At 39.7% G+C, this 20,129-nt stretch overlaps 1 protein-coding gene across 4 annotated transcripts in view; it reads left to right on the plus strand.

The window, feature by feature from the left end:
* Window positions 1-265: 265 nt before the first annotated feature.
* Window positions 266-20,129, plus strand: part of CUL1 (cullin 1) — a 77,057-nt gene continuing 57,193 nt past the window's right edge. The window contains exons 1-2 of one of the 4 annotated variants that reach the window (XM_015888127.3): window positions 266-451; window positions 8,060-8,144. The gene's annotated coding sequence lies outside the window, so the exon portion shown is untranslated. Of the gene's footprint in view, window positions 452-518; window positions 649-8,059; window positions 8,145-20,129 lie in introns of those variants that run through there. The other 3 variants (XM_007428543.4, XM_088150065.1, XM_088150066.1) reach the window with 3 other exon arrangements.

Here is a 20,129-nt window from a genome sequence, read left to right on the forward strand (position 1 = left end):
CTTATTCCGCTTTAAACCGGTTTTAATTATCGCTGGGAGCACAGAGAGCGCGTATAAATGAGCGAAAGGAGCTTGAGCAACAAGATGTAATGGGTGCGCACTTCTCTTGCGGTTCGTCTGGAAGGAGGAATCTGTCCAACTAGGGAGCGAATTCCCTTTTTCCTTGTTCTCCTGTTCAGTTACGGCAACGGGCGTAAACCCGCCATAGGTAACGGCTGCCTGGACGCGGGGCGGGGTGCAAAGGAAGACTCTGAGGAGGCGCCGCGCTCGCGCCCCATTTCCTCTCCCGCTCGAGGACAGGTTAAGCCAAGCCAAGTCAACGAGGGGCGGATGACGCTTGTTCTACGGCGGCGGCGGATCCGGAAGGGGTGGGCTAGCGACGGTGGATGGACGACGCTACCGGGGCCTGCCTGGATGACTGACTGACTCTGCGGGACGCGCTATGTGGGGGGTGAGCGGGGGCGAAAGGGGCGAGAGGGGCGGGAAACCCCTGCCCTGTCCGGGGAGGAGGGGGCGAAGATGGGACGGACAGCCAAAAGGTCACGAGGAGCCGTGAAGGAAGGACGGACATAGCAGGCCCGGTCCCGGGCTGTGGCGCAGCGAGGCCGAGCCGGGTCAAGTGAGGTTGAGCGTGCTGTCGGCGGAGGGGTGAGGGGTTCTTTCGGGTACCGCTGAATCGGCGGCCGGGGGAAGAGGGAGGGGACCCTGGGAACGCCTGGCTTTTCGCGCCGCGGCCGCGTCTCCTGCTCTTCCATTGTAGGCCCGTCGCGAAGGCCAACTGCACAATGTGGCGGCGACGTCTTTGCCAGGAGCCGGCAATTAGCCCCGCATCACCTTCCGCCCGCTCTTCTAGGGCATTACGAAGCTCCAAGAGGCTTCAGAGCTAATGTGAACCAGTCCAGCAGCGCGGCCTCTTCCTTTTCTTCCGCCCGGCCCTGATCTCGGAACCCTTCTCGGCGCGCCGACTACCGAGCGCCGCGTTCCTCCTTTGTTTATGCAACGTTTTTTCACTTCCACCTCGCTCTGCTCCTGCTCGGTTATTGTCGACTGGGGCACCCGCTGAGCCTTCTCTTTCAGCTTTTCAGTTGCCGTTGGCCTGGTGTGTTCCGCGTTTCGAACGGGCGCCTACCAGCCCCCCTCCCGCCGCAAATCTCATACTAAAGTGCTTTGCTTGATCTTACCTCTTCCGGTTTCGGCATGGAAGAGATTGGTGTTGCAGTGGATATCCGCGTTGTTCAAGTAGGCAAAAAGCTGAAGTTTGCCGCCAGTTTTAATATGTGTTTATTCTGTTTTACGCTTGTGACAATTGTCACTGCTTTAATTTTTTTTTTAGCCATTCGTGATTAGATAGTGGAGGCCCCAGTGATGTAAATTCATGTCTGGGATGTAGGCAGCTGCTTTACCTGTGCACCAGATAGATCCCTATTCCAGTAGTCAACCACTTTTAACAAGCTATTTCATCCTTTCATTGTTACCTATTTGGCTTTTAACTCTGTTCACATGCTCATTCTCTTTAAATTTTCTATTCCACTCTTGGCCAGCATGGGATTCTTTTCCTTATTTCTTGAGCTGTTTCTGATTCTAATTTCAAATAGTATTTTACTTGAGAGAGAAGTATGACAGTTCTAGCTTTTAATTAGACTTTTAACCAACAAAGGTTTTCCTAAACACACTATTGTGAAAGCCTGTCTTTTGAAGTGCAGTTGAATTTAATCTGATGAAAATTATCCTCTGTACGCGCTTCTCTGTTGGTCTAGCTAGCATAGAAAAGTAGCACAGTAAATTAATTATTATAAACGTGCTCTTAGTGGTTTTTGTATTATGAGAAACCTATAGTTCCTGCACTTCTGGGAGTTTGAATGGAAGGTATTTTCTATGGATTGAGAAACATTTTTCCTCACAAAAATGTATGCATCATAGAATGTTTGTATTTGGCTGTTTACATTTGCCTGGACAGGAATAAAATAAACCATTGTGGTTTGGTGAGTGGTTCTTAGATAAGGGAACTGAGGAAGGGAAACCAGGATTTGAATCCTCATTTACCCATGATCAGTTGCTGTCTCTCAAACTAATATTTTTCACTGCATTGATTCTTTTGCGTCAGGTTTAGGTTTCAGGGATATGACAATTCTAGTATAGGTAAGGCAAGAATATTTTAACTTACCAGGGTAATTTTTGATTGGAGATAGCGAAACACATTGTAGATAGCACTTACTGCTTAAAAGCTTGTTTACACTTCTAAAAACTAGAGTGACTTGGTTCTCTTGATACAATTTATTGTTTTAAGACTGTTCTGCTGTCTTGGGCTTCTGTATTGATTTTGCTGTAAGTGTATCAGTGTATTTTGGAAAAATTGGAAATTTTTCAATAGGAGATGAGAATTTTGAAAAGTGCTTGTATGGTAAAGCAAGGGTTGTCGGACTTTGTGCTACTGTGACTGCCTAAAGTGACTGATTAATTGGTGCAGAATCTCAACCCATGAATAAAATGAGTGATTTTTTTGAGGATAAGGTTGGGCAAGAAATATACAACTTTTAGAAATTACATTTTCTTGTATATATCACAAGGTTTTTCAAACTTTGCTGGTTTGTGTGTGGAAAGTAGGGGCTGAATCCTAGAGTGAGATTTGCCACTGTTCAAGCTTTGCTATCCAAGCCTGATCAAGTTTTTTTTTTAATGATTCCCCCTGCTCCCCCCCCCCCAACAGTTGCTCACAACCCCTGGGGTAGGAGGTATATGAGTCCACAGTCTGAGAACCTCTGTGATAAAGCATTTGCTATATTGGAGCACATCTGTGGCAATACCCTCAAAATTAAATAAATTACCCTAATTGTAAATTTGAGTATTACATGTAGCCTTAATTGGCAAAGCCTGTCTGCCATAGTGAAAAGGAATATTGTCACTACATGTAAAATCTTACCCTTTGAATTTCACTGTAAGTGAAACTTTTTTTTACCAAAATAGCTTTCTAAGAGATGTGTCTGCAATATTGTTTATTTTTAACATGAAGAAACTCTTAAGGATCATGAGTTATAAGACTAATAAAAAAACATTTACTATAAATTTGACTTTTTTGTTTTTATTAATAATAATTTGAAAATAAACATAAGTGAGGGCTTATCCATTATGTAGGCACTCTGACACATAGCAATATAATTTGTTTAAAAAATAAATTATAATTTATTTAGTAAATTTATTAAAACTGTAGTCAGATAATTTCTATACTGGTGCTGCATGAATTCATAAACATATATAAGTTGGCATAAATATTAAAGAACGTGAAAGGTTTTGTTTTGTTTTTTTCTTATATATAGCAATTGGATCCAGACTAATGGATCTGTTATATCTTTTTTTGCACTTTGTGGGGTTTGTATATCTTCATTTGATTTCTCTTCCTGAAGTAAGAAAATGCTACATCAGTAACATTTCCTATTTAAGAAAAGTTTGTCTCTCGCCTGTGTTACAACTATGACTTTAACTTGATAAAAAAGTATTGGTCATTAAATTTTAGGACATGCAAGCTGATCTGTAGGAGACAAAAATCATATCCTCTCTTCTAATGTAGTAATATTTATAGCAAACTATATTGTTACAAGTAATAGGCAATTCATTTTTGAAGTTGCTTATAATTAATATTAAATCACTTTTAAATTAGTTGATGCATAATTTAGCTTAAAGGGTTTGGTTTCTTTTAGAAACAGTATAATTCCATTATTATGTACGGCATTTTAAGTAACTTTAATGAAATTTAAAATTACTATTCTAGTTATAGTCTTAATTCATCCATTTTCTGTACAGCAGTAGAAAGTATAATTCAGGTACCATTCTTTTCTATCATGACTTTAAGAAATTAAAGTTTAAGGAGACCTTTCTGTCCTGTCTTGACATTGTACTTAATGCATAACAGTTAATCCTTTCTCAGAGTACAAGGGAGGACTTCAAGTGAATGAAAGTATTCAAAACAATCTTCTTCCCATCCTAGGGCCATTAGCACTTCTTGTCCAATATCAGTTTAGGACAAGGTTAAACTCATTATTGACATCCTATTGAATTACAAGCCAGAATTCCAGGTGTCTACCTACCCTACTTCCCATTATTAACACAAGCACAAAACAAACCATAAATGGATATTAACATCAGGTATGCTGTCCAACTGAATCTTTTCCTTGCTTTACACCTAAGAATTGTAAGACAGGAATTATAGTTAGAACACGAGAATAACTGTACTGGATCAGACCAAGGACCACCATAATCCAGCATTCTGTATCTCACGCAGAATGCTGGCAATTCCTTGGGGTTCTCACAGGAAATGGAAACATGCCCCTTTCCTGACATTGTTTCCCTGCAGATAGTATGTGTAGAAATGTTGCCCTCAATTCAAAAGTAGTCTTCAGGACTAGTATTCTTTGATAGAGCTGTCCTCCGCAAATGCATATAAACCTATTTTAAAACCATCAGAATTAATGACTATTGCCATATCTCGTGGTGATACCTTTTTTTTGGTTAATTATGTTTTCTCTGAAGTAGCTTCTGATGTCCTTTCTATTTTTTTTAATTCAGCTTCATTGAAATTTCACTATTCCTAATGTTAGAGAATGAAATACTTCTCCCTGTCCACTTTCTGCATGCCAGGCATGATTTTATGCACCTCAGTCATGTCCATCTTCACTTGCTTTTTTCTAAGCTAAATAGCTCCAAACCTTATAGTCTTTTCTTATAAATAAGATGTTTCAACCTCCTAATCATTTTGATTGCCTGTTCTGCTTGTTTTTTAGCTCTGTAGTATCCTTTTTCGAATTGGCAACCAGAACTATGGACAGTATTTCAGATGAAGATGTACCATAGCTCTGAATAAAGGCAATTCAGTGTTGGCAATTTTATTTTCAATTCTATTACTAATGAACCCTAGATTGAAATTCACTATTTTCACAGTTGCCAGACAATGAGTTAGTATCTTCATTTAGCTGTCCACTATGACCCCAAGAAAGTCTTTCTGCTTATTTACAGAGAGCTCAGATCCTATCAGTGTATAAATGAAGTTAGTAATTTTTTTTGCCCCATTGCACATTACTTTGTACTTTAAATTGAACCATATTTTCTATTGGATTGAGTATTCCCATATTTCAGAGTGATCCTTTTGGAGCTCTTCACATTACTTTTAGTTTTTATCACCTTGAGTAGTTTGGCAAAATTTACAAATTTAGCTGTCTCATTTCTCATTGATTTCAAGACAGAAACTTAAGGAACTCTACTATTTACTTTTATCCATTGAGAAGATTGCCCATTGATTTGTAATCTTCACTTTTTGGTTTTTAATCAGTTAGCCATCTGTAAAAGGACAGGTCCTCTTATTCTTTGACTGGTAAGTTTACTGACTAGCCTTTGGTGAGAAACTTTATCAAAGGGCATTTGAAAATTCAGATTATACAATGTAGCCTCTACCCATATGCCTGTTGACACCTTCAGTTTTCTTCAGAAGATTGATGAGGCAGGTTTTATTTTTTCATAATCATTCTGATAACAAGGCATGCTAGTCTATACAGGTAGTTCTTGACTTACAACCATTTGTTTAGCAACTGTTTGAAGTCACGACACACTGAAAATGTGACTTACAACCAGTCCTCATACTTACAACTGTCACAGCTGCCCCACGGTTATGTGATCAGAATTCAGGCACTTGGCAACCAGCATGAGTTTATGACAGCTGCCCCAGGGTCACATGATTGTCATTTGCAACCTTCCCAGCCAGCTCCCGTCAAACAAAATCAATGGGAAACTGCGTGATTCGCTTAATGACTACATGATTCACTTAATGACCATGGTGATTCGCTCAGTAACCACCGCAAAAATGTTGTGAAATTGGGTGCAGTCACATGCTGCCTCACTTAACAACCGCACTGCTTAACAACAAATTTTCTGGTCCCCATTGTCAAAAGTCAAGGATTACCTGTATACTGAGTTAACTGAACATACTGAACATATAAATGTTCATTTATGCCAGTATGGCAACTCAAAAGGTGAAACCAATATATGAGATAGATGCGTTACATGCAAAGCGAGATATGTCGAGCCTTACTTTGGTATAATTGTGATGATTATGGCGTACAGCTTATGAAAACCCCAAATTCACAATCTCAGAAAATTAGAATATTACATGACATCAATAACACAAGGATTGGAAATAGAACAATATCAGACCTCTGCAAAGTATAAGCATGCATATGTACTCAGTACTTGGTTTGGGCCCCTTTTGCAGCAATGACTGCCGCAATGTGGCATGGCATGGATGCTATCAGCCTGTGGCACTGCTGAGGTGTTATGGAAGACCAGGATGCTTCAATAGCGGCCTTCGGCTCTGCTGCATTGTTCGCTCTCATGTCCCTCATCTTTCTCTTGGCAATGCCCCATAGATTCTCTTTGGGGTTCAGGTCAGGCGAGTTTGCTGGCCAGTCAAGCACAGTAATCCCATGGTCATTGAACCAGGTTTTGGTACTTTTGGCAGTGTGGGCAGGTGCCAAGTCCTGCTGGAAAATGAAGTCAGCATCCCCATAAAGCTCGTCTGCGGAAGGAAGCATGAAGTGCTCCAAAATCTCCTGGTAGACGGCTGCGTTGGCCCTGGACTTAATGAAGCACAGTGGACCAACACCAGCAGATGACATGGCTCCCCAAATCAACACAGACTGTGGAAACTTCACACTGGACTTCAAGCATCATGCATTGTGTGCCTCTCCATTCTTCCTCCAGACTATGGGTCCTTGGTTCCCAAATGAGATGCAAAAGTTGCTCTCATCAGAAAAGAGGACTTTGGACCACTGGGCAACAGACCAGTTCTTTTTTTCTGTAGCCCAGGTAAGACGCTTCTGATGTTGTTTGTTGTTCAGGAGTGGCTTGACAAGAGGAATACAACATTTGAAGCCCATGTCCAGGATCCATCTGTGTGTGGTGGCTCTTGATGCACTAACTCCAGCCTCAGTCCACTCCTTGTGAAAGTCCCCAACACTTTTGAATGGCCTTTTCCTGACAATCCTCTCCAGGCTGCGGTCATCCCTGCTGCTTGTGCACCTTTTTCTACCATACTTTTCCCTTCCACATAACCTTCTATTGATGTGCTTTGATACAGCACTTTGGGAACATCCAGCTTTTTTTGCAATTACCTTTTGGGGCTTTCCCTCCTTATGGAGGGTGTCAATGATGGTTTTCTGCACAACTGTCAGGTCAGCAGTCTTTCCCATGCTTGTGATTCCTACTGAACCAGCCTGAGAGACCATTTAAAGGCTCAGGAACCCTTTGCAGGTGTTATGGATTCATTAGCTGATTAGAGTGGGACACTGAGCCTAGAATATTGAACCTTTTCACACTATTCTAATTTTCTGAGATTGTGAATTTGGGGTTTTCATAAGCTGTACGCCATAATCATCACAATTATACCAAAGTAAGGCTTGACATATCTCGCTTTGCATGTAATGCATCTATCTCATATATTGGTTTCACCTTTTGAGTTGCCATACTGACATAAATGAACATTTGCCCAATATTCTAATTTTTTGAGTTTCACCTATATTTGATTTTACTACCGTTAACACCAATTTGTGAGAAATAGAAGTTAAACTAACTGGCTTAAACATTCCCAGATCTCCTTGTGATCCCTTTTTAAAATTGGTGTTACATTAGCTGACTTCCAATAATCTGGTATTAAGCCCTATTTGAAAAACAAGTTATGTACATATTTATTTGCAGTGTTTTTGCTAGGTAGTCAGTAATTTCACATGAGTTCTTTTAAAAATCTCAGGTGGATGCCATCAGGACCTGTTGATTTATTACTGCTGTAGAAACTCTGCAGTGCTTCACATTGAAAGGAAAAGGTATTTGGAGTGTGCAGGATGATATATGTAGCATTTGTCAGTAGCTCCTGAAATGAAACATATCTTTTCTTAGGATTGCGCTGCATAGGAAGTTAAGCAATTCACAGTAAAGATGAGGCTGTTTAAAGAGTTGGCAATATATGCTACATGAGTGTTCCCATGTGCTCTGATACACCTGTACTCCTTTCATTCCAAAGGACAGCAAAGCCTTAAGACAGCGATGGTGAACCTTTTGGGCTCGGCGTGTCAAAAATTTGGAAAATGCCTAACTTGACTGTGCTGGTATGTCTTACCCCCCCCCAACAAAAGAGAAACAATTCTTTACATATTCATTTATTTTAAAAAATACACTCCAATCATGTGTGGTACTATGTATTATTTAAAGAAACATCAAATAATTACAAAAATGAAATATGAGTAAAACAAATTCAGCATCTTTAGTAACTCGTACAGGAAGAATAGTTGTTGGGTGTTGGTGAATGCTGGCGTGTCACCCAAAATGTTGTGGCCTGTCACTTTGACACGATTGTCATAGGTTTGCCATCACTGCCTTAAGAGATATACTGCTTGAGCATCTCTTTCACTGCTTTGTTATTTCCAACTGCTTCACTGGCAAGTTTACTATACCAGGTCCTCATTGAAGAAGTATAAAGTCTGTCCTTCTTAGTGGCACAATGATGGTTGGATGATGCTGGTTAGATACTGTAAGTTGGTACTGGGGAAGTTGGTGCTCTATACCTAATAATAATTATGATTTGCATTGGTCATGTTGCACTTTTTCTGCTTTTTTTTCCCCTGCACTCTTTCTTAGGATAGGCTTTTAATTTTTAGTCTTAAATTTTATGAGTTCCTGAATGCTAAAGCTATGCTGGTCTCTTTTTTAACTTGGTTGACTCTTTCTTAAATTGTGGAATATATTCCAGTTGACTCTGTGGTCAAATATGATTCTGTTGGATCCTGTTGGCAAATTCCTACTTATGAGCATGCTAAATGTAATAGCATTATAATTATTGATTCCAATGATTCACGCCGTGAACTTGGTTTATGATTTCTGGTTTATTTTAGAGAACTAAACTAATTTTTCTAGATGTATATGAATTTGTCTGAAATCAAACAGAAGAATTAGTCATGACTAACTTGGATACATTAAATTCATTGATTTTTAAGCTTTCCAACTTGGGTCCAACCTGCTCTTCTAATCCTTGCTTTATCTTTTGATATTACATGGTGTTATATGTGATGTGTCATCAAACTGATTACAGCATTTTCTGATGATATCACATAGCCAGCAGGAAAGCACCAGAGTTCAATAGAATCAGTGAAGATAGGACAGCTATAAGAACTTGCAGATAGAAGCAAACAATATTTAAAAAAGAAATATGGATGTGAGATAACAAGCTTGTCCTCAAAGCACCACTTTTATGCTAAAACAGTTGTATTATGTCTTAGGTGCAAACCTATAATAAGTCCTAGAATACAACATGGATTTGTGAGGTCTAAATATGTTGCACCTTAAAGTAGAAAATATCAGATGTTAACAACAGGATAAGTTTTATTTCTTAGGTCATATTTTCCTGGAGGAAAGCACATGCACTGTCCAGTGAAACCTTGACTCTGCATGGAACGCAGTTTTTGGCAGCAATCAGTGCAAGTGACTTTGAACTAGTCACTCTTTCATAGCCCAACCCACCTGACAGAGTTGTGGGCAAAATAGGAGGAAAAAACACACTGTATACTGCCCTGAAGCTCTGTACAAGATTATACAAATGACATAAAATTACACAAATGACATAACTTGCAACATTTGTGTAACTTGGTCATTGTATAAATGACCAAATTTCTGTGGGTAAGTATTTTCCAGTGTGGCATACATTCACTAAGAACAGACCCCCTTCCCCCACAAATTAGTCAATTAAAATAAGGTACCATTGTACTTCTGTTGCTTGTTTTGTAATTAGCACAGTGACATACGAAACTTTTTTTTATTCTTAGAGAAATCACCAAACACTTTAAAATACCAAGTTAAGGTTGTTTCCTTAACTTTGTTCTTTAACCAAACTTCTTGTTTGGTTAGCACCAACCTGTTGACAGAAATAATTGCATCAAACTTTAAAACATCACATGAATTCAGTGTACCTCTTAGTCTGCATATCTTTCAAAATAAGTGCTTAAGAATGCATGGAACACTTACAAAGCACTTGTTTTCTAATTGTTAGAGCATATTTTGTGGGGCTCATAAGACTGCTTTGGAAGCTATTTTCAGCTCTCTGTATGTGCATTACCATTTCATTGTGGTTTTGGTAGAATGATGCACTGCATTCAGCATATTAATGGTGCTTTAATATGTGAGAAAACCTAGCAGAAGTAAACTAATGGTTGTAAAAGCAGGTATTGGATGGCTCACTAGTAAACTGTATTATCAGGTTGAATAAGGTTATAAATATGAATAGTACAGTTTCTGTTTTTCATATTCGTTCAATATGAGGCAAAAGAAGTAACATCTTCCTTCAGTTGAGCTTGACTTCTAGTAACTTCATGGGCACATCAGTGTAGTTAATTTGAAAACAGTGTAGAAGTTGTGCCATTGCAACCATCTTTTAGGATGTTTTTTAGAACTCCAACTCAACTCTTGAACCCTGATATTTTCTGGTGGTCTCCTATGCAGATATTAAACAGGTCCAACCCTGCTTAGCTTTTTCAGATCAGCTGTAGTTGGCTAATCTACCACCAAGGTGAGCTATTCATAACAATGAGTTAAACAACAAAAAAGACATTTAAATCAAGAACATTGTGCTTTTCCTGATATTCTTATATCTTTCATATGTTGAATATGACAGCCCTTTGGACCACTTCAGGAAGCTATGAGTTAGGGGCACTACTTATGCTGGTTCTGCTCTTACTTATGTGGGTGATATCGGAAAATACCATTGGATATTATCTTGGAGGAGTAATCATGTAAAGTTTCATCTTGTTTACATGTTATCCACTGGGAAGGACTATATATAGATTCAGTTAGAAAGGGCTACCAGCAATATGTTAATGCTATCTAGCACTGGTAACATGTGCTGATTACCTCAGGATTGGATTATTGCAGTGAACTGTTTGTGGGATGGTCCAGAAATTGTAGTTGAACCAGAATGCAGCAGCACAGATAATTCGTTTTGAAGCCGCCATATCATTCCCATGTTGAAAAAGCTACACTAGTTACCAGTTGGCTTCTGAGTCCAGTTCAAGCTTTGCAAAGCCTAGATCCAAGTTAGCTGCAGGATAGTGTTCTTTGCTTGGACGTCTTCATCTCTTTGTAGGTCATACCATGGAGGTGTTTAACATTGGCAGTCCTAATTTTTCTGTAAAAGTTTAGGAGGGGACTGAAATCTATTTTTTATAAAGTTTTTTTTTAGTGCTTATTCTAATTTGTAAAAAGTTATATTTTTAAAAACTGCCCAGAAACATTTGGGATTAGTTGACATATACAGCAGTTTAGCTTTTGTTATAAACAAGCATTCTATTTACTAAACAAAATTAGCACAATATGATTTCTGAATCTCTGCATTTGTAAATGATTGTTGTAAGCCACAAAATAGTGGCATATTGAAATACTATGCAAGTTAGAAATAAGCAGTCTGTGTGTCTTCATGTTATTTATAGAAGTTGGAAGGCATTTGATATTTCAATGTTGTAGGATGTGGCTTGTTTTGGCCACTGTGTTGCTCTTGGAATAGGCTTGGGTGTAGGAAGCCAAGGTTTACCTTCCCACATGCATAGGTTTTATTTGATGGCCTTGTGCACATAACACTGTTTGAAACTAGCCTAATGTGTATGTTAAAATGCTCCTTTCAGCTTCTTTCACAGAAGGATAAGTTGTGATGTGTTTCATAAAGCTGCATTTCAGTCTGTTGGCAACCTAGAAGCCTCACTTTATCTGCCTTGAGTCTCACAAAGTGGGTAGAATAACAGTATGAATAAATATGGCTGTGTAATAAAATACATGCATATTTGATCAGAAAAGTTTGGAAGGAGGATGCAGGATTGGTGCTCACAAATGTGATTTGTCAAAAATTAGTATTTTGATGTTTTTGTAGGAAAATCTTATATTTACATATTCAGAACATGTGAACTAAAAGACATTTATTAATTAATGGGATTGCGACCTATGGGGGCTTTAAATAGTAAGAAGGCTTTATGTTGACTGGTTGTGTGTATACTGGACCCAGTCCAGGGAGAGTTTATTGTATTTGTCTCAGACTTTTCAAGGAACCTACATGTAATTCATACTTTCTGCACGTGGTTGCTATTTACAACTTAGTCTTGTAAGTTACTGCTTTAGAGCCATTACTTCATTACATCTTGTTCCAGAAGTAGTAGCCTGAAAGAAGATACATTTGTATGTTAATATATGTCTTCAAACATGCAGTTGACCAATTTGTGTATCCTCTTAGTAAACAGGATGTGCTAAAAGATAGTCATCAGAATTATCTGTCTGCCTAGCTACAGAAAGTAAAAGAATACTTTTGAATTTTCAATATTTCTGCATAAATATGACCTAAAACGTGATCTGTTCATACAAGTCCTAAAACTGAATAAAGAGAACCCAATTAAACAAATGAGACCAAAACATTATACTTGTTCATTTACAGGTAGTCCTCGCTTAATAACCCTAACTGGGACTGGAATTTCCATCGCTAAGCAAAGCAGTTAGGCGAAACATCACAGGACTGCACTGCTTAGCAATAGTAGTTCCAGTTGTGTTGTTAGGCCAGGACCTCACGCTTCTCCTGCCCTGCTGCACTCGCTTCCGCTTCAACTCCCCCCACCTGCCTGTCTCCCCCTATTTCTGCCCTTTTGGCCATCCTGCACTCTACTGCCCCTGCCACCCTGCACTCTGCTGCCCCCACCATGCCCAGCTGACTTTCACCATCTTCTTCCCGCTGCTGATGAAGCACACCTGGCTTGTCCTTTATGAGGCAGTGCTGGCTGGGCATGGCTCACCACGCAGCCTCAGGAAGGCCTTGCGTGGCCAGCAGCTGCCTTGCAAAGGGCCAGGCTTGCCTTGTCAGCAGCAAGAGGAAGAAGACAGTGGTAGGGGCGGCAGGGGTGCAAGGCAGAGTGCAGGACGGTAGGGCAGTGGAGGGCAGAGTGGCTAAAAGGGTAGAGATGGGGGGAGATAGGCAGGTGGGAGTTGAAGTGCACCCTGCAGTTGTAAATGTAGGCAGGCTGCCAAGTGCCTGAATTTTGATCACGTGACCACGGGGGTCCTGCAACAGCAGTAACTTTGAAGACTGGTTGTAAATTCCATTCATTCAGCACTTTCATAGCTTTGAATGGTCGCTGAACAAATGGTTGTTAAGCGAGGACTACCTGTATTTATTGAGGAAAATTATTGAAAGCTACATATTCTTGTGTGGCAAAAGTATGTGATCCTTTGCTTTCAGTAACTGGTGTGCCCCCAAGCCCGGGTAGCAATAACTGCAAATAAACATTTCCAATAACTGTTGATCAGTCCTTCACATCGGCTTGGATGAATTGTAGCCCATTCTTCCTTACAGAACAGTGTCAGCTCAGGGCTTCCTTAGGTGAACTGCCCACTTCAGTTCCTTCCACAACATTTGTCTAGGATTAAGGTCAGGACTTTGACTTGGCCATTCCAAAACATTAACTTTCTTTTGTTTTAACCATTATTTGGTTGTATGACTTGCATGTTTTTGATTGTTGTCTTGCTGCAAGACCCACTTTCTCTTGAGCGTTGGTTCATGGACAGATACCGTGATATTTCCCTGTAGAATTTGCTGGTACAATTCAGAATTCATAGTTTCATCAATGATGGCAAGCCATCCTGGTCCAGAGGCAGCAAAGCAGTCCCAAACCATGATACTGCCACTACCATGTTTCACAGATGGGATGAGGTTCTTATGCCATTTGCCAAATCATGCTTTTCATTGAAGCTCAAAAGTTCTATTTTGGTCTCATCCATCCACAGATCATTCTTCCAGTAGCCTTCTGGCTTATCCAGGCTGTCTTTCACAAACTGTAGATGGGCAGCAGTGTTCTTTTTGGAGAGTAATAGCTTTCTCCTTGCAACCCTGTCATGCATACCATTGTTGTTCAGTGTTCTCCTGATGGTGGTCTTATGAACAGTGACATTTGCCAATGCAAGAGAGACCTTTAGATCCTTAGACATTACCCTGGAGTTGAGACCTCATGAAGTATTACACGCCTTGCTCTTGGTGTGATCTTGGTTGGTCAGCCACTCCTGCGGAGGGTAACAATGGTGTTGAATTGCCTTCGTTTATACATAGTCTGCCTGACAGTGGACTGGTGGTATCCAGACTCTTTGGAAATAGTTTTGTAACTTTCAGCCTGGTGAGCATCAACAACTGTTTTTCAGAGGTCTTCAGAAATCTCCTTTGTTCGAGCCATGGCATACTTGCACATACTTGTGTTATGAAGATCAGATTTTGATAATGAATACCCAGAATTCTGTTCTTTAAATAAGGCAGGGCCTCTCACACTAACACCTGATTATCATCCCATTCATTGAAACACCCGACTCTAATTTACCCTTTAATTGAACTGATAATTCTAGAGGTTCACATACTTTTGCCGCACACAAATATGTAGTTTTGGATCATTTTCCTCAATAAATAAATGAACAAGTATAATTTTTTTAGTCATTTGTTTAATTGGGTTCTCTTTATCTAGTTTTAGGACTTGTGTGGAGAACAGATCATGTTTTAGGTCATATTTATGCAGGAATATTGAAAATGCAAAAGCGTATACAAACTTTTAAGCACCACTGTATAATATATATAAATTTTCTGACCATTGGTATTTCCAGGCCCAGTTTTTCAAATCATGTCCAAGTTAATCTCTCACCATTGCATTAGGACTAGCATTCAGCTCAAAACCCAGCTGCTGTTCATTTAAATGCCATGGATTTGCAGTTCCTGCTATTTTCTTTATTATCATTTGCAGTCTCATCTGTTTTGTTCATTTCTGTAGTACAGATGTTTTAAATAGCAATTTGGTTTGATTATTTATTTATGAAGTACTAATGTTTTTTAGGGGCTCTACAAAAAGTAAAAAGCATCACAGTTCCAGCCTGCAGGCCTAAAGTCTAAAAATATAAAAGCAATGGGAGAAACATTAAAACAACAAATTTAGGCACTGATTCTTTGCAAGTGATTCTTTGCAGTGGAATATTCATTGAAAGAGGCAGTCCTGAAAAACAAGGCCCCAATGACAACTAACCTAATAGAGAGGCAATACTGTATAATGTCACATTTTCCTGTAAACAGAAAATATAATTGGAAAATTATTTAAAAGATCCACATTCAGCTCAGTCACTGACTATGAACCCATTTATGGTTTCATAAATTTGGTTGGATTTTAGACAATGAATTGAAGGATGTAGTAAGGATAAGTAAAGCACGAATGAAGAACTTAATGGTTTTGATAAAGTAACCTTAATGGCAAAAGCAGTTTTATGCAGTTTTTATGCAAACTAGTGAAATCATGGACTTGAGTGCAGTTTTTCATTTGGTCATAAGATAATTTTGTGTTCCTCTTAAGCATATTTACATGGAAACAATTTTGACCATATCCACAGGTTACTCTCAGTTGGCTAGAATTGCAGCTTGAGAGTTTATATGAACATGAAGTTGGAAAACTGACAGTTGGATTAGGTGTGAGTTTCATAGTGCTTATCCCTACAGGTAGTCCTCAGGTTGTGACCACCTGTTCAGCAACCATACACAGTTCAAAGCCTGCAGGCTTCCTGCAAGCAAAGTTAATGGGGAAGCTGGCCACAATTCGCTTCTGCTCCCACTGCTTTTTCACCCACCTGTGCTCCATAGTGCCTGCCCGCAACATTTTATCCCTTCTTAGACAGGATCATGTTGACTAGCAGTTCCTGAGCTGTTATGGTTTATTCTCATCATTGAAGATGGAGGCTGTGGAGAAGAGTTAACTGTACCTCTCTAGCTAGAGGGCAGGGCTTAAGACTTATTTCATTACCATGGAGGAAACAATGGCTTTCCCATCAGCTCCATTTTGAGGGCTGAGAAAAAAAAATTGAAAGAATACCAAGCAATGATAAAAACAAGGATGACTTCCACCAGCTAAGTACCAACTGACTGGCATGCCAACAGCAGGCTGCATACAGTCTGAATAGCAGATGGAGGAAAGAATGATGAGGATAACTGGATCAGTTACCTGCAAGGTCCAGGGCAAGCAGGGAAATGACAGCCTCCAGATGTGACCAAACAGAGTGAAGGAGAAAGTGGCAGTCTCAGCAGTGAGGCTGCATGCAATGTAGCAGGACCAAACCCTTCTCCCACATGACAAACAAGGCACCAGGTGGAATCAACAGTGATGAACCTCTGCTTGTTAAATTTAACATTGAGGCTAGAAAATGTGGTACAGTAGCACCAGCCTTTCTTAGCCATCAGAGAAAGAACATTGAATGTCCCTCTATTCCAGTGACAGAATGGCAGCAGGAGAATTTAAGGACATTGGATGCAGCAATTTGTTGTGGGGAGCAAGAGAGACATAAGCTGGCCTCCTGATGTCCAGCATGGTGGCTCATGTTTTAAAGGAGAGACAGACCCTCCTGGAACATCAGTCAACCTGTTTTTCCTACCTGGCCCCTTTGCGTGAGGCATTCTAGAACAAAGTTATATGCAGTCCTAGACCAGTTTACAGGAAATGGAGGCAGGATTAGGCAGCCTCTGATTAATTAGGTAAGAAGAGAAAGGAAATGTTCACATTTTCTTCCAGAAGCTTGGCACAGAAGCCTTATTTTCCCTATTTTCTGCCTGCCTCTGATCTTCTTCCTACTTACATAGGAAAGGAAAAAAGAAGAAAACAAAGTACCCGAAGGGACATACAAAAGAGAATGCAGGAGGGAAGTAGACAACTACTGTATCCAGAAAGTATTAATGGCAAATAGGGTAAAAGAGCAAGAAAAAGGCTGCAACCTCATATTCAGGGTCATTCCCCATAAGTATCATGACCCTCACTCCAATCCCATGAGGACCAGAGAAGAGAGTCACATAATGTATCTCATTCTCATTCCTTATTGGATTTGGATCAAGAAGAGGGCTAGCTTTTTGATGCTTCACACAATTTGCACCTCCCTGTCAGAGAATATGCAATACTGATGTATTCCTATTGATGCTTAATGAGTTAGCATAGATGCTCAACTCGGAGTTGGGCCCCAGCCAATAATTGATCCCTTTAGAAAATCCCAGAGATCAACAGAATTGTTCCCAACAGTGTCTCCTGTTCCCTTCTCAGATTTGTTCAGTGAAATAATTAAGGCGTGGACAGAACCAGCCAAACCAAGATCATTCCTAGTGCTAAGAAAAAAAGCTGGACCTCTACCTAGAAAGATTAATCAATGGCTAGCAATGGCTTATATCCATGAGGTGGTAACATCTCTAATCTCCAAACTGGTAGTCCCAAGAGGAGGAGAAGTGCTCACAGGTCCAACTGAACAGTGAATGGAAGGAGGACCACATCTGTAGTCAGCTTCATGGTGGAGCCTTTCTTGGGGAAGAAACTATTTGATGAGGCAATTAACTCAGTCATGATAGAAAGCAAGAATTAGAAGAAAACCTTAATCATGGCCCCAAAGAAGAGAGCAGATACAGTAGAAGAACTGCATGATTATTTTGTGCTGGAGGCCATACCCCAGCCCCAGAAACAGACAAGGAAATATACCTTCTGGAGTTACCAGGTCTCATTTCAGAACAATAGATCTAATAGAGAAGGCAAAGGAGTCAAGAACCAAGAAAACCCTGCCTCAAATTACCTCCTAAAGCTGGCAGCTACAACACTGTAGTGCATCTGAGAACATGCTTGCAAGGGCAGATGGGTGCTTGGGAGTTTGATGGAGGTACCCAATTTGGTTTTTATCTTCTTTAGTGCGATGAAAAAAAAAGAGATTGGAGAGCCATCCTGAGCCTTAGATAACTGCATAAGTACCTAAACTTCAGGATGGAAACATTATAAAGTTTTTTTTTACAATAGCCATCATACTTGATTACTTTTTAAATTTTGTTCAATAAACACATATATACAAACTTGTTTCCAACTTCTATTACTTTTATATATGAATTTAGTAATTAAAATTATAAAATAAAACAGACGTGCACCCCACCCCCAGGACCAATATTTTACCTCCTCATTCCTCTTTCCAAAAATATAATAATTCTTGTGTAGGTGTACATCCTTTCTCTTTCAATAAGACAAGAATACTTTCTATTCTTGGTAGATGAATCAGAAGCCTACTGGTACATTCCAGTCAGATGAAAGATGTTCTGTATTTGGTCGCTCCTACTAGAACAACCAATTGTTCAGCACCCAGAGTCTTTTCCAAAGTGATAGTGGTCCTGCTGAGCCATCTGAGAACATGGGCTATTTGCAATTGCATCTGTTTGGACAATCTGCTTATTAAAACATCCCTAATAAAGAAAACAGCAAACAGCCTGCAACTAATGCTGCACTTTTCTCAGAAACATAGCTTCATGGAATGTTTAATCAAGACTATGCTTACATAGTCCAAACAAATCCTTCACCAAAAGGGATTTTCATCAACATGGAGAAAAGGAAACTGTTTCTTCCTTAGAAGTGTACCCTAAACCTTCAAAAGACAGCAAATCTGGCAAGATTATAAGGCATGAAAATTACACTACTGGAGCTGGTTCCATGGCCCATTTTTACTTCAAGTTAGTACTGATGTCCTTTTGGAATGACCTTTCTCCTGAAGGAAAGAGCGGCACTGTTGATAAAACTCTTCTGGAAGCTATTTAAAACTAAGTTTTAATCCTGGCTTAACGACCACAATAGGGACCAGAAAAGCAGGCCAGTCATTAAGAGAGTCACCACATGATCAGACCCGATTTTACAACCATTTTTACGACAATCATTAAGCAAAACATGGTCATTAAACAAATCATGTGGTTGTTAAGTGAATCCAGCTTCCACAGTGGATTTTTTTGCCAGAATTTACTTAATGATCATGCTGATTCGCTTAATGACCATCATAAAAAGGTCGCAAATTGTGATCACATGACTGTGGAGGGTAGTGCGATGGTTTGCGACGGTCATAAATGCGAGTACAGGTAATAAAGCACTTTTTCCAAGGCCATTGTAACTTTCAACCATTGTTAAATTAACGGTCATTAAGCGAGCACTACCTGCAATACAGAATACTTTGTGGTGAATTCTGCCATTGTCAGGACTGTGTTGTGATTTTAATTTTTATTTAACTTAATTTTAACTTTAATTTGTTACAGATGTTTTATTTTTGTGTTTCATGACTGTTGTGATATACAGTGCAGCAGTATATAAATTTAATAAATGAATAAATTCAACAGCTGCTTCTCCCATGTCAGACCAATTCACCAGCAGAAGTCACTTGCACAGAACAGTGCCAGACAAGATAATTCAATTTTAGCGTGCATGGGCACCAGCCAACTTGACATGGGGGAATTACCTTATAGAACCAATTAGGAATTAGATGTCACAGGCGTCAGCTTAAAATAGTGGGGAACCAACTTTTGAGACAGGTAAATGCAGGTAATTATCAACCTGGCATCCCTTACTGGTACAAACAGACATTACATCAAAAGTCTATTTCAATAATTAGGGCAAATCACAGCACATTCGTTGAGTTGCCAGTGCTTATTATAGAGAGAATGTGTCCTATATTCAGGGATTTTCCATGAGATCTCAACAAAATCCCTTTGTCAAATTGTTTGTGATAGCAAGTAACAGACTGATGAAGTAGTTATCCCTATTCTAAACAATGGAGGAGCAGGAATTGATCCCCTAAAAATGTACTGTGGCTAAAAGGGCTGCTCTGTAAGTAATATGCAGGATGAGGCTTCTGAAGGCATGGATGATGCTAGTAGTCTTACTTGGGCACAGAAAACATGTTTTTTGTCCTACTGGAGATGAGTGACGATCATCCATGGTACCACTCAAAACTTCTACCTATCCTGTCTCAAAGCTTGATAGTATGTCCTTCCTGGCTACTATGTGCTTGGTAACTGAATGGAAGCATCTGCCGAGCACCATTCTTCCAGGTTTGGAGCCTGAGATCATTCTGGCCTCAATTCACCACCAGAACTATTAGTTGATATAGTGGATGTTTCAATGGTGATACAGAAGAAAGAAACAGGAAACAACAGGAAGGTTAAGAGAGAAACCAAGTAGCCAAGGGACAAGTTGTAGATCATTTTTCTGCATTATGGTAATTGTGAT

This window comes from Python bivittatus, unplaced genomic scaffold (assembly GCF_059951505.1).
Source record: "Python bivittatus isolate LINGU-HERP-01145 unplaced genomic scaffold, Pbiv_v1 ctg000610_np1212, whole genome shotgun sequence".
NCBI lineage: Eukaryota > Metazoa > Chordata > Lepidosauria > Squamata > Pythonidae > Python > Python bivittatus.